The following is a 10,000-nucleotide window of genomic DNA, read 5'->3' as shown; positions in this document are numbered from 1 at the left end:
CCTCTAGTTAATGGAAGTCAGCAACAAAAAGCTGGAATTTTTCTAAGTGTCAAGGAGGGTGTCGCTTACAGAAGGCCCACCCGCCTTGGATCGACACCCGGTTAAGAAAAATGAAAAAAGTCCCTCTATGTGATGGTAGTCAGCAACAAAAAGCTGGAATTTTTCTAAGTGTCAAGGAGGGTGTCGCTTACAGAAGGCCCACCCGCCTTGGATCGACACCCGGTTAAGAAAAATGAAAAAAGTCCCTCTATTTAATGGAAGTCAGCAACAAAAAGCTGGATTTTTTCTAAGTGTCAAGGAGGGTGTCGCTTCCAGAAGGCCCACCCGCCTTGGATCACCACCCGGTTAAGAAAAATGAAAAAAGTCCCTCTAGTTAATGGAAGTCAGCAACAAAAAGCTGGAATTTTTCTAAGTGTCAAGGAGGGTGTCGCTTCCAGAAGGCCCACCCGCCTTGGATCACCACTCGGTTAAGAAAAATGAAAAAAGTCCCTCTATTTAATGGAAGTCAGCAACAAAAAGCTGCAAATATGACAGAGTATCTAGGAGGGTGTCGCTTCCAGAAGGCCCACCCGCCGTCAGCAACAAAAAGCTGGCTAACCCTAACCCTAACCCTAACCCTAATCCCAACCCTAACCCTAACCCTAACCCTAGGTGTCCAGGCGGGGGTCCCTTCCAGGAGGCCCCCCGGCCTTGGATCACCAGCCGGGTCGATAAGTCAAAAGTAGTCCCTCTATTTGATGGAAGTCAGAGGAAAAAAGCTGGAAATATGACAAGGTGTTCCGGAGGGAGTCCCTTCAAGAACGCCCCGCTAACCCTAACCCTAATCCCAACCCTAACCCTAACCCTAACCCTAAGTGTCCAGGCGGGTGTCCATTCCAGAAGGCCCACCCGCCTTGGATCACATTCCGGTTAAGAAACATGAAAAAAGTCCCTCTATTGAATGGAAGTCAGCACAAAAAAGCTGAAAATATGACAAAGTGTCAAGGAGGGTGTCGCTTCCAGAAGGCCCGCCCGCCTTGGATCGACACCCGGCTAAGAAACATGAAAAAAGTCCCTCTATTTAATGGAAGTCAGAGGGAAAAAAAGCTGGAATTTTTCTAAGTGTCAAAGTCGGGATTTTTTCTAAGTGTCAACTTTTGGAGTACCAACCCTTCCAAAACAAAGTCGGGATTTTTTCTAAGTGTCAACTTTTGGAGTACCAACCCTTCCAAAACAAAGTCGGGATTTTTTCTAAGTGTCAACTTTTGGAGTACCAACCCTTCCAAAACAAAGTCGGGATTTTTTCTAAGTGTCAACTTTTGGAGTACCAACCCTTCCAAAACAAAGTCGGGATTTTTTCTAAGTGTCAACTTTTGGAGTACCAACACTTCCAAAACAAAGTCGGGATTTTTTCTAAGTGTCAACTTTTCGCGTACCAACCCTTCCAAAATAAAGTCGGGATTTTTTCTAAGTGTCAACTTTTAAAAGTCGGGATTTTTTCTAAGTGTCAACTTTTAAAAGTCGGGATTTTTTCTAAGTGTCCACTTTTGCTGTACCATGCCCTCCAGGGTCATAGAAGCCCCAGAGTGAGACCTAAACAACCGGGCCGAGTGATGTCATTTGGGGCCCTATTTTGAGTCATTTTGTGGGATTTCGGTGACGCCGAGGAGCGAAGCAGGTGTTCCGGGAGGGGGGTGCCTGTCCATTTAAGAAGGCCGGCTTGCCGTGGATCTACACCCGGGTAGGGAATTCAAAATAGGTCCCTCTATTTGCTGGAAGTCAGCACAAAATATAGCTGTACATTTGCCCAAGGCTCTAAAGAGGGAAAGGCAACTTTAAGCCTGAAAAGGAAAGCGGGGATTTGGAGCCCTCCGGTGGACTTCCGCCGCCGCTGCACCCTTAGCTGGAAGTCAGTGCCAAAAAAAAAAAAAGAAGCTGCGAATAGTGTCCATGTGCCTGTCCCTTTAGGAAAGCCGGCTTGCCGTGGATCTCCACCCGGGTGGGGAATTCCAAATAGGTCCCTCTATTTGATGGAAGTCAGCAACAAAAAGCTGGAATTTTTCTAAGTGTCAAGGAGGGTGTCACTTCCAGAAGGCCCACCATTCTTGGATCGACACCCGGTTAAGAAAAATGAAAAAAGTCCCTCTATTTGATGGAAGTCAGCAACAAAAAGCTGGATTTTTTCTAAGTGTCAAGGAGGGTGTCGCTTCCAGAAGGCCCACCTGCCTTGGATCACCACCCGGTTAAGAAAAATGAAAAAAGTCCCTCTAGTTAATGGAAGTCAGCAACAAAAAGCTGGAATTTTTCTAAGTGTCAAGGAGGGTGTCGCTTCCAGAAGGCCCACCTGCCTTGGATCGACACCCGGTTAAGAAAAATGAAAAAAGTCCCTCTATTTGATGGAAGTCAGCAACAAAAAGCTGGATTTTTTCTAAGTGTCAAGGAGGGTGTCGCTTCCAGAAGGCCCACCTGCCTTGGATCACCACCCGGTTAAGAAAAATGAAAAAAGTCCCTCTAGTTAATGGAAGTCAGCAACAAAAAGCTGGAATTTTTCTAAGTGTCAAGGAGGGTGTCGCTTCCAGAAGGCCCACCTGCCTTGGATCGACACCCGGTTAAGAAAAATGAAAAAAGTCCCTCTATTTAATGGAAGTCAGCAACAAAAAGCTGGATTTTTTCTAAGTGTGAAGGAGAGGGTCGCTTCCAGAAGGCCCACCTGCCTTGGATCGACACCCGGTTAAGAAACATGGAAAAAGTCCCTCTATTTGATGGAAGTCAGCAACAAAAAGCTGGATTTTTTCTAAGTGTCAAGGAGGGTGTCGCTTCCAGAAGGCCCACCCGCCTTGGATCGACACCCGGTTAAGAAACATGGAAAAAGTCCCTCTATTTGATGGAAGTCAGCAACAAAAAGCTGGATTTTTTCTAAGTGTCAAGGAGGGTGTCGCTTCCAGAAGGCCCACCCGCCTTGGATCGACACCCGGTTAAGAAACATGGAAAAAGTCCCTCTATTTGATGGAAGTCAGCAACAAAAAGCTGGATTTTTTCTAAGTGTCAAGGAGGGTGTCGCTTCCAGAAGGCCCACCCGCCTTGGATCGACACCCGGTTAAGAAACATGGAAAAAGTCCCTCTATTTGATGGAAGTCAGCAACAAAAAGCTGGATTTTTTCTAAGTGTCAAGGAGGGTGTCGCTTCCAGAAGGCCCACCCGCCTTGGATCGACACCCGGTTAAGAAACATGGAAAAAGTCCCTCTATTTGATGGAAGTCAGCAACAAAAAGCTGGATTTTTTCTAAGTGTCAAGGAGGGTGTCGCTTCCAGAAGGCCCACCCGCCTTGGATCGACACCCGGTTAAGAAACATGGAAAAAGTCCCTCTATTTGATGGAAGTCAGCAACAAAAAGCTGGATTTTTTCTAAGTGTAAAAGTTGGGATTTTTTCTAAGTGTCAACTTTTGGTGTACCAACCCTTCCAAAATAAAGTCGGGATTTTTTCTAAGTGTCAACTTTTGGTGTACCAACCCTTCCAAAATAAAGTCGGGATTTTTTCTAAGTGTCAACTTTTGGTGTACCAACCCTTCCAAAATAAAGTCGGGATTTTTTCTAAGTGTCAACTTTTGGTGTACCAACCCTTCCAAAATAAAGTGGGGATTTTTTCTAAGTGTCAACTTATATAGTCGGGATTTTTTCTAAGTGTCAACTTATAAAGTGGGGATTTTTTTCCAAGTGTCAACCTGTAAAGTGGGGATTTTTTTCCCAAGTGTCCACTTTTGGTTCACCATGCCTTCCAGAGTCAAAGAAGCCCCCGAGTGAGACCCAAAAAACCGGACCGAGTGATGTCATTTGGGGTCCTATTTTCAGTCATTTTGTGGGATTTCGGTGACGCCGAGGAGGGAAGCAGGTGTCAAGGGACAGGGGGGGTGCCTGTCCCTTTAAGAAGGCCGGCTTGCCGTGGATCTACACCCGGGTAGGGAATTCAAAACAGGTCCCTCTATTTGCTGGAAGTCAGCACAAAAAAGCTGGAAATATGACAGGGGAAAAAAAAAAAGAAGAAGCTGCAATGATGGCAGAGTGTCCATGTGCCTGTCCCTTTAAGAAGGCCGGCTTGCCGTGGATCTCCACCCGGGTGGGGAATTCCAAATAGGTCCCTCTATTTGCTGGAAGTGCCCCCCCAAAAAGCTGTCCATTTCCCCAAGTTTTTAAGGAGGGAAAAGCCACTTTAAGCCTAAAAAGGAAAGCGGGGATTTGGAGCCCTCCGGTGGACTTCCGCCGCCGCTGCACCCTTAGAAGAAAAAGCTGCACTTATGGCAGAGTGTCCATGTGCCTGTGCCTTTAGGAAGGCCGGCTTGCCGTGGTTCTGCACCAGGGTAGGGAATTCAAAATAGGTCCCTCTATCTGCTGGAAGTCAGCACAAAAAAAAGCTGGAAATATGACAGAGTGTCAACTTTTAGTGTAATAGACCTGCGAAAGTCAAAGTCGGGATTTTTTCTAAGTGTCCACTTTTGGTGTACCAACCTTTCCAAAATAAAGTGGGGATTTTTTCTAAGTGTCCACTTTTGGTGTACCAACCTTTCCAAAATAAAGTGGGGATTTTTTCTAAGTGTCAACTTATAAAGTCGGGATTTTTTCTAAGTGTCAACTTATAAAGTGGGGATTTTTTCCAAGTGTCAACTTATAAAGTCGGGATTTTTTCCAAGTGTCAACTTATAAAGTGGGGATTTTTTCCAAGTGTCAACTTATATAGTCGGGATTTTTTTTCAAAGTGTCAACTTGTAAAGTGGGGATTTTTTCCAAGTGTCTACTTTTGGTTCACCATGCCTTCCAGAGTCAAAGAAGCCCCCGAGTGAGACCCAAAGAACCGGACCGAGTGATGTCATTTGGGGTCCTATTTTCAGTCATTTTGTGGGATTTCGGTGACGCCGAGGAGGGAAGCAGGTGTCAAGGGACAGGGGGGTGCCTGTCCCTTTAAGAAGGCCGGCTTGCCGTGGATCTACACCCGGGTAGGGAATTCAAAACAGGTCCCTCTATTTGCTGGAAGTCAGCACGAAAAAAAGCTGGAAATATGACAGAGTGCCCCAAAAAAAAAAAGAAGCTGCAATGATGGCAGAGTGTCCATGTTGCTGTCCCTTTAGGAAGGCCGGCTCGCCGTGGATCTCCACCCGGGTGGGGAATTCCAAATAGGTCCCTCCATTTGCTGGAAGTGCCCCCCCAAAAAGCTGTCCATTTCCCCAAGTTTTTAAGGGAAACAAAAACCAGGGTTGGGGTTGGATGCATCACACTGTAAGTCTCGGCTGCAGCCAGAAGCAAGTATTAAAAAGATAGACATCAACCATCATTTAAAAAGGGGAAAACAAATCCATTCATCAATAAATCATATCCAAATTTAAAAAAAGAGGCAGCTCAAAAGAGAGGGTGTGTGTCCAGCAGAAAATAGGCATGATAAACAAAGAGGGCTGGGGTTTGGAGGAGGGCAAAATGTCCCGCAGCCGGCCGCCCGAGTTCCGGGATGCCCAGCACGTCCATAACGCACCCCGCAAAGTCAAACTGGAAGTGGAGGGGAAAAAAGCTGGGAAAGAAGTTAAATGTCCTCAAAGTGTTCCAAAATCAGTCCCACGAGTCCCGCAGCTGGCCACCCGAGTCCAGGGAAGCCCGGCACCTCCGTAACAAGGCCCGCAAAGTCACACTGCAAGTGGGGGAGAAAAGCTGGCAGAGTAGCCAAAAGTCCTCAAAGTGTTCAAAAATCAGTCCCCCACCAGCCCCGCAGCTGGCCACCCGAGTCCAGGGACGCCCGGCACAGCCGTAACGCACCCCGCAAAGTCAAACTGCAAGTGGGGGAGAAAAGCTGGGGGAAAATCCAAAAGTCCTCAACGTTTTCAAAATCCGCACCCGGGACTGAGTCCAGCAAGTCCCCCCGGTCCCAAAAATGCCATTTTTTTCAAAAAATACCCAAAAAATGCGGGGGCCGGATTTCGGAACCGGCGTACCGCTTTCGGCCCGCGTGCCCTAGATTGGAGACCGATGTCAAAAATGGACGCCGGTCGGGTATTTTTTTCCTTGGGGTCTATAGAGAGTAAATCCGGAGGAAAATTGGCCTTACGAGCAAAGGGAGGGATTTTAGGGGGCATAACGTCCAGCCGCGTGCCTCCCGGGTCCCGGGGAAGAGAAAGTCCAGAAAACTCATAAAATCATGCCCAGCATGGAGATCCACAAGTCCCGCCGCAGGCCCGAGGCTTCCCGGGTCCCGGGAATGACCAAAAGACACCCAGGAGTGGACCATCGAAAGTGGGAGGGAAATGGAGGGAAAGTCGGGAAAAAGGTCCAAAATGGGTTGAAAATCATATGATCCCACCCAGGGTAGAGTTCCACAAGTCCCGCAGCGAGCTGCACGAGCCGCAGGAACACCGGGAATGACCAAAAGGCACCCAGAAGTGAACCAGCGAAAGTGGGGGAAAAATGGAGGAAAAGGAGGAAAAAGTACCAAATTGTTTAAAAATCCTACCCAGGATGGAGTTCCACAAGTCCCGCAGCGAGCTGCACGAGCCGCAGGAACACCGGGAATGACCAAAAGGCACCCAGAAGTGAACCAGCGAAAGTGGGGGAAAAATGGAGGAAAAGGAGGAAAAAGTACCAAATTGTTTAAAAATCCTACCCAGGATGGAGTTCCACAAGTCCCGCAGCGAGCTGCACGAGCCGCAGGAACACCGGGAATGACCAAAAGGCACCCAGAAGTGAACCAGCGAAAGTGGGGGAAAAATGGAGGAAAAGGAGGAAAAAGTACCAAATTGTTTAAAAATCCTACCCAGGATGGAGTTCCACAAGTCCCGCAGCGAGCTGCACGAGCCGCAGGAACACCGGGAATGACCAAAAGGCACCCAGAAGTGAACCAGCGAAAGTGGGGGAAAAATGGAGGAAAAGGAGGAAAAAGTGCCAAATTGTTTAAAAATCCTACCCAGGATGGAGTTCCAGAAGCCCTGCAGCGAGCTGCACGAGCCGCAGGAACACCGGGAATGACCAAAAGGCACCCAGAAGTGAACCAGCGAAAGTGGGGGAAAAATGGAGGAAAAGGAGGAAAAAGTACCAAATTGTTTAAAAATCCTACCCAGGATGGAGTTCCACGAGTCCCGCAGCGAGCTGCACGAGCCGCAGGAACACCGGGAATGACCAAAAGGCACCCAGAAGTGAACCATCAAAAGTGGGGGACAATTTGAGAAAAAGTTGGAAAAAGGTCCGAAATTGATTAAAAATCCTACCCAGGATGGAGTTCCAGAAGCCCCGCAGCGAGCTGCGCGAGCCGCAGGAACACCGGGAATGACCAAAAGGCACCCAGAAGTGAACCATCAAAAGTGGGGGACAATTTGAGAAAAAGTTGGAAAAAGGTCCGAAATTGATTAAAAATCCTACCCAGGATGGAGTTCCAGAAGTCCCGCAGCGAGCTGCACGAGCCGCAGGAACACCGGGAATGACCAAAAGGCACCCAGAAGTGAACCAGCGAAAGTGGGGGACAATTTGAGAAAAAGTTGGAAAAAGGTCCGAAATTGATTAAAAATCCTACCCAGGATGGAGTTCCAGAAGCCCCGCAGCGAGCTGCGCGAGCCGCAGGAACACCGGGAATGACCAAAAGGCACCCAGAAGTGAACCATCAAAAGTGGGGGACAATTTGAGAAAAAGTTGGAAAAAGGTCCGAAATTGTTTAAAAATCCTACCCAGGATGGAGTTCCAGAAGCCCCGCAGCGAGCTGCGCGAGCTCCGGGACCCCCGGGAATGACCAAAAGATACCCAGGAGTGAACCAGCGAAAGTGGGGGACAATTTGAGGAAAAAGTTGGAAAAAGGTCCGAAATTGTTTAAAAATCCTACCCAGGATGGAGTTCCAGAAGTCCCGCAGCGAGCTGCACGAGCCGCAGGAACACCGGGAATGACCAAAAGGCACCCAGAAGTGAACCAGCGAAAGTGGGGGACAATTTGAGAAAAAGTTGGAAAAAGGTCCGAAATTGATTAAAAATCCTACCCAGGATGGAGTTCCAGAAGCCCCGCAGCGAGCTGCGCGAGCCGCAGGAACACCGGGAATGACCAAAAGGCACCCAGAAGTGAACCATCAAAAGTGGGGGACAATTTGAGAAAAAGTTGGAAAAAGGTCCGAAATTGTTTAAAAATCCTACCCAGGATGGAGTTCCAGAAGCCCCGCAGCGAGCTGCGCGAGCTCCGGGACCCCCGGGAATGACCAAAAGATACCCAGGAGTGAACCAGCGAAAGTGGGGGACAATTTGAGAAAAAGTTGGAAAAAGGTCCGAAATTGTTTAAAAATCCTACCCAGGATGGAGTTCCAGAAGTCCCGCAGCGAGCTGCGCGAGCTCCGGGGCCCCCGGGAATGACCAAAAGATACCCAGGAGTGAACCAGCCCAAGTGGGGGACAAATGGAAGAAAAGCCGGGCCAAGTCCAAAAAAGTTGGATTTTTTGCCAAAGTGTCAACATGCGTGATTTTGTCAGAGTGTCCACTTTTGGGATTTTTTCTAAGTCCAACAACGAGAGAGGCCTGGCCTCCAGCCTGTCTAGCCTCTTCCATGAGACACTTAGAAAAAATCCCGTGCAAAAAAAGTGGATTTTTTCTAAGTCCAACAACGAGAGAGGCCTAAGTTCCAGCCTCCTTAGCCTCTTTCTTCCGTGGAGCAAAAGTTGGATTTTTTGCCTAAGTGTCAACATGCGTGATTTTGTCAGAGTGTCCACTTTTGGGATTTTTTCCAAGTCCAACAACGAGAGAGGCCTGGCCTCCAGCCTGTTTAGCCTCTTCCATGTGACACTTAGAAAAAATCCCGTGCAAAAAAAGTGGATTTTTTCTAAGTCCAACAACGAGAGAGGCCTAACTTCCAGCCTCCTTAGCCTCTTTCGTTCACATACTTAGAAAAAAATCCCAGCGCCAAGCCCAATGCATTTCAATGGGATTTATTTTTCGAGCCGGATTTTTTCTAAGTCCAACAACGAGAGAGGCTTGAGTTCTAGCCTACTTTAAGCCTCTTTCGATTTTCCCTGTTTTTACCAGGTCTACCAAAACACCCCCATCACGTTAGTAGGTGCGCCAGGCTTAGACAGGCCGAATTGGCAGGAAATGTGTCCGAGTCAAAGTGAGCTATTTTGGGACTCAAAAGTTGGATTTTCCCCCTCTTTTCGATGGTTCTTTTTTCGAATGGTTCTTCCAGGCTCTGAGGACAGGGGCTCACGCGGACATGCGTGGCCGCCTAGGGGGCGCTATCTCGGACACATTTAGGGACATGGACACCCTGGAAGAACAAACATAAACATTTTTTCGACCTGATTTCAGACCAGCCTCTTTCTTAAGGACTTCCAGGACTCGAGCGACAGGGGCTCGGTCCTGAGTGCGCGCCCGGCCAGGGGGCGCTATCCCGGACACATTTCGGGACATTTAAACCATGGATGGACAAACATAAAAAATTTTTCGACCTGATTTCAGACCAGCCTCTTTCTTAAGGACTTCCAGGACTCGAGCGACAGGGGCTCGGTCCTGAGTGCGCGCCCGGCCAGGGGGCGCTATCCCGGACACATTTCGGGACATTTAAACCATGGATGGACAAACATAAAAATTGAAAGACCTGATTCGACCCAGCCTCTCGGGGCTTTTCCCAGGGCCGGAGCGACAGGGGCTCGGTCCTACGGCGTGCCCGCCTAGGGGGCGCTATGACGGACACACCAGGGGACACGGACACCCTGGGTGGACAAACATAAAAAATTGAAAGACCTGATTCGACCCAGCCTCTCGGGGCTTTTCCCAGGGCCGGAGCGACAGGGGCTCGGCCCTATGGCGTGCCCGCCTAGGGGGCGCTATGACGGACACACCAGGGGACACGGACACCCTGGGTGGACAAACATAAAAAATTGAAAGACCTGATTCGACCCAGCCTCTCGGGGCTTTTCCCAGGGCCGGAGCGACAGGGGCTCGGCCCTACGGCGTGCCCGCCTAGGGGGCGCTATGACGGACACACCAGGGGACACGGACACCCTGGGTGGACAAACATAAAAAA

This window comes from Nerophis ophidion, unplaced genomic scaffold (assembly GCF_033978795.1).
Source record: "Nerophis ophidion isolate RoL-2023_Sa unplaced genomic scaffold, RoL_Noph_v1.0 HiC_scaffold_150, whole genome shotgun sequence".
In the NCBI taxonomy this organism is placed as follows: Eukaryota; Metazoa; Chordata; class Actinopteri; order Syngnathiformes; family Syngnathidae; genus Nerophis; species Nerophis ophidion.
Note: the sequence above shows the minus strand (reverse complement) of the source record.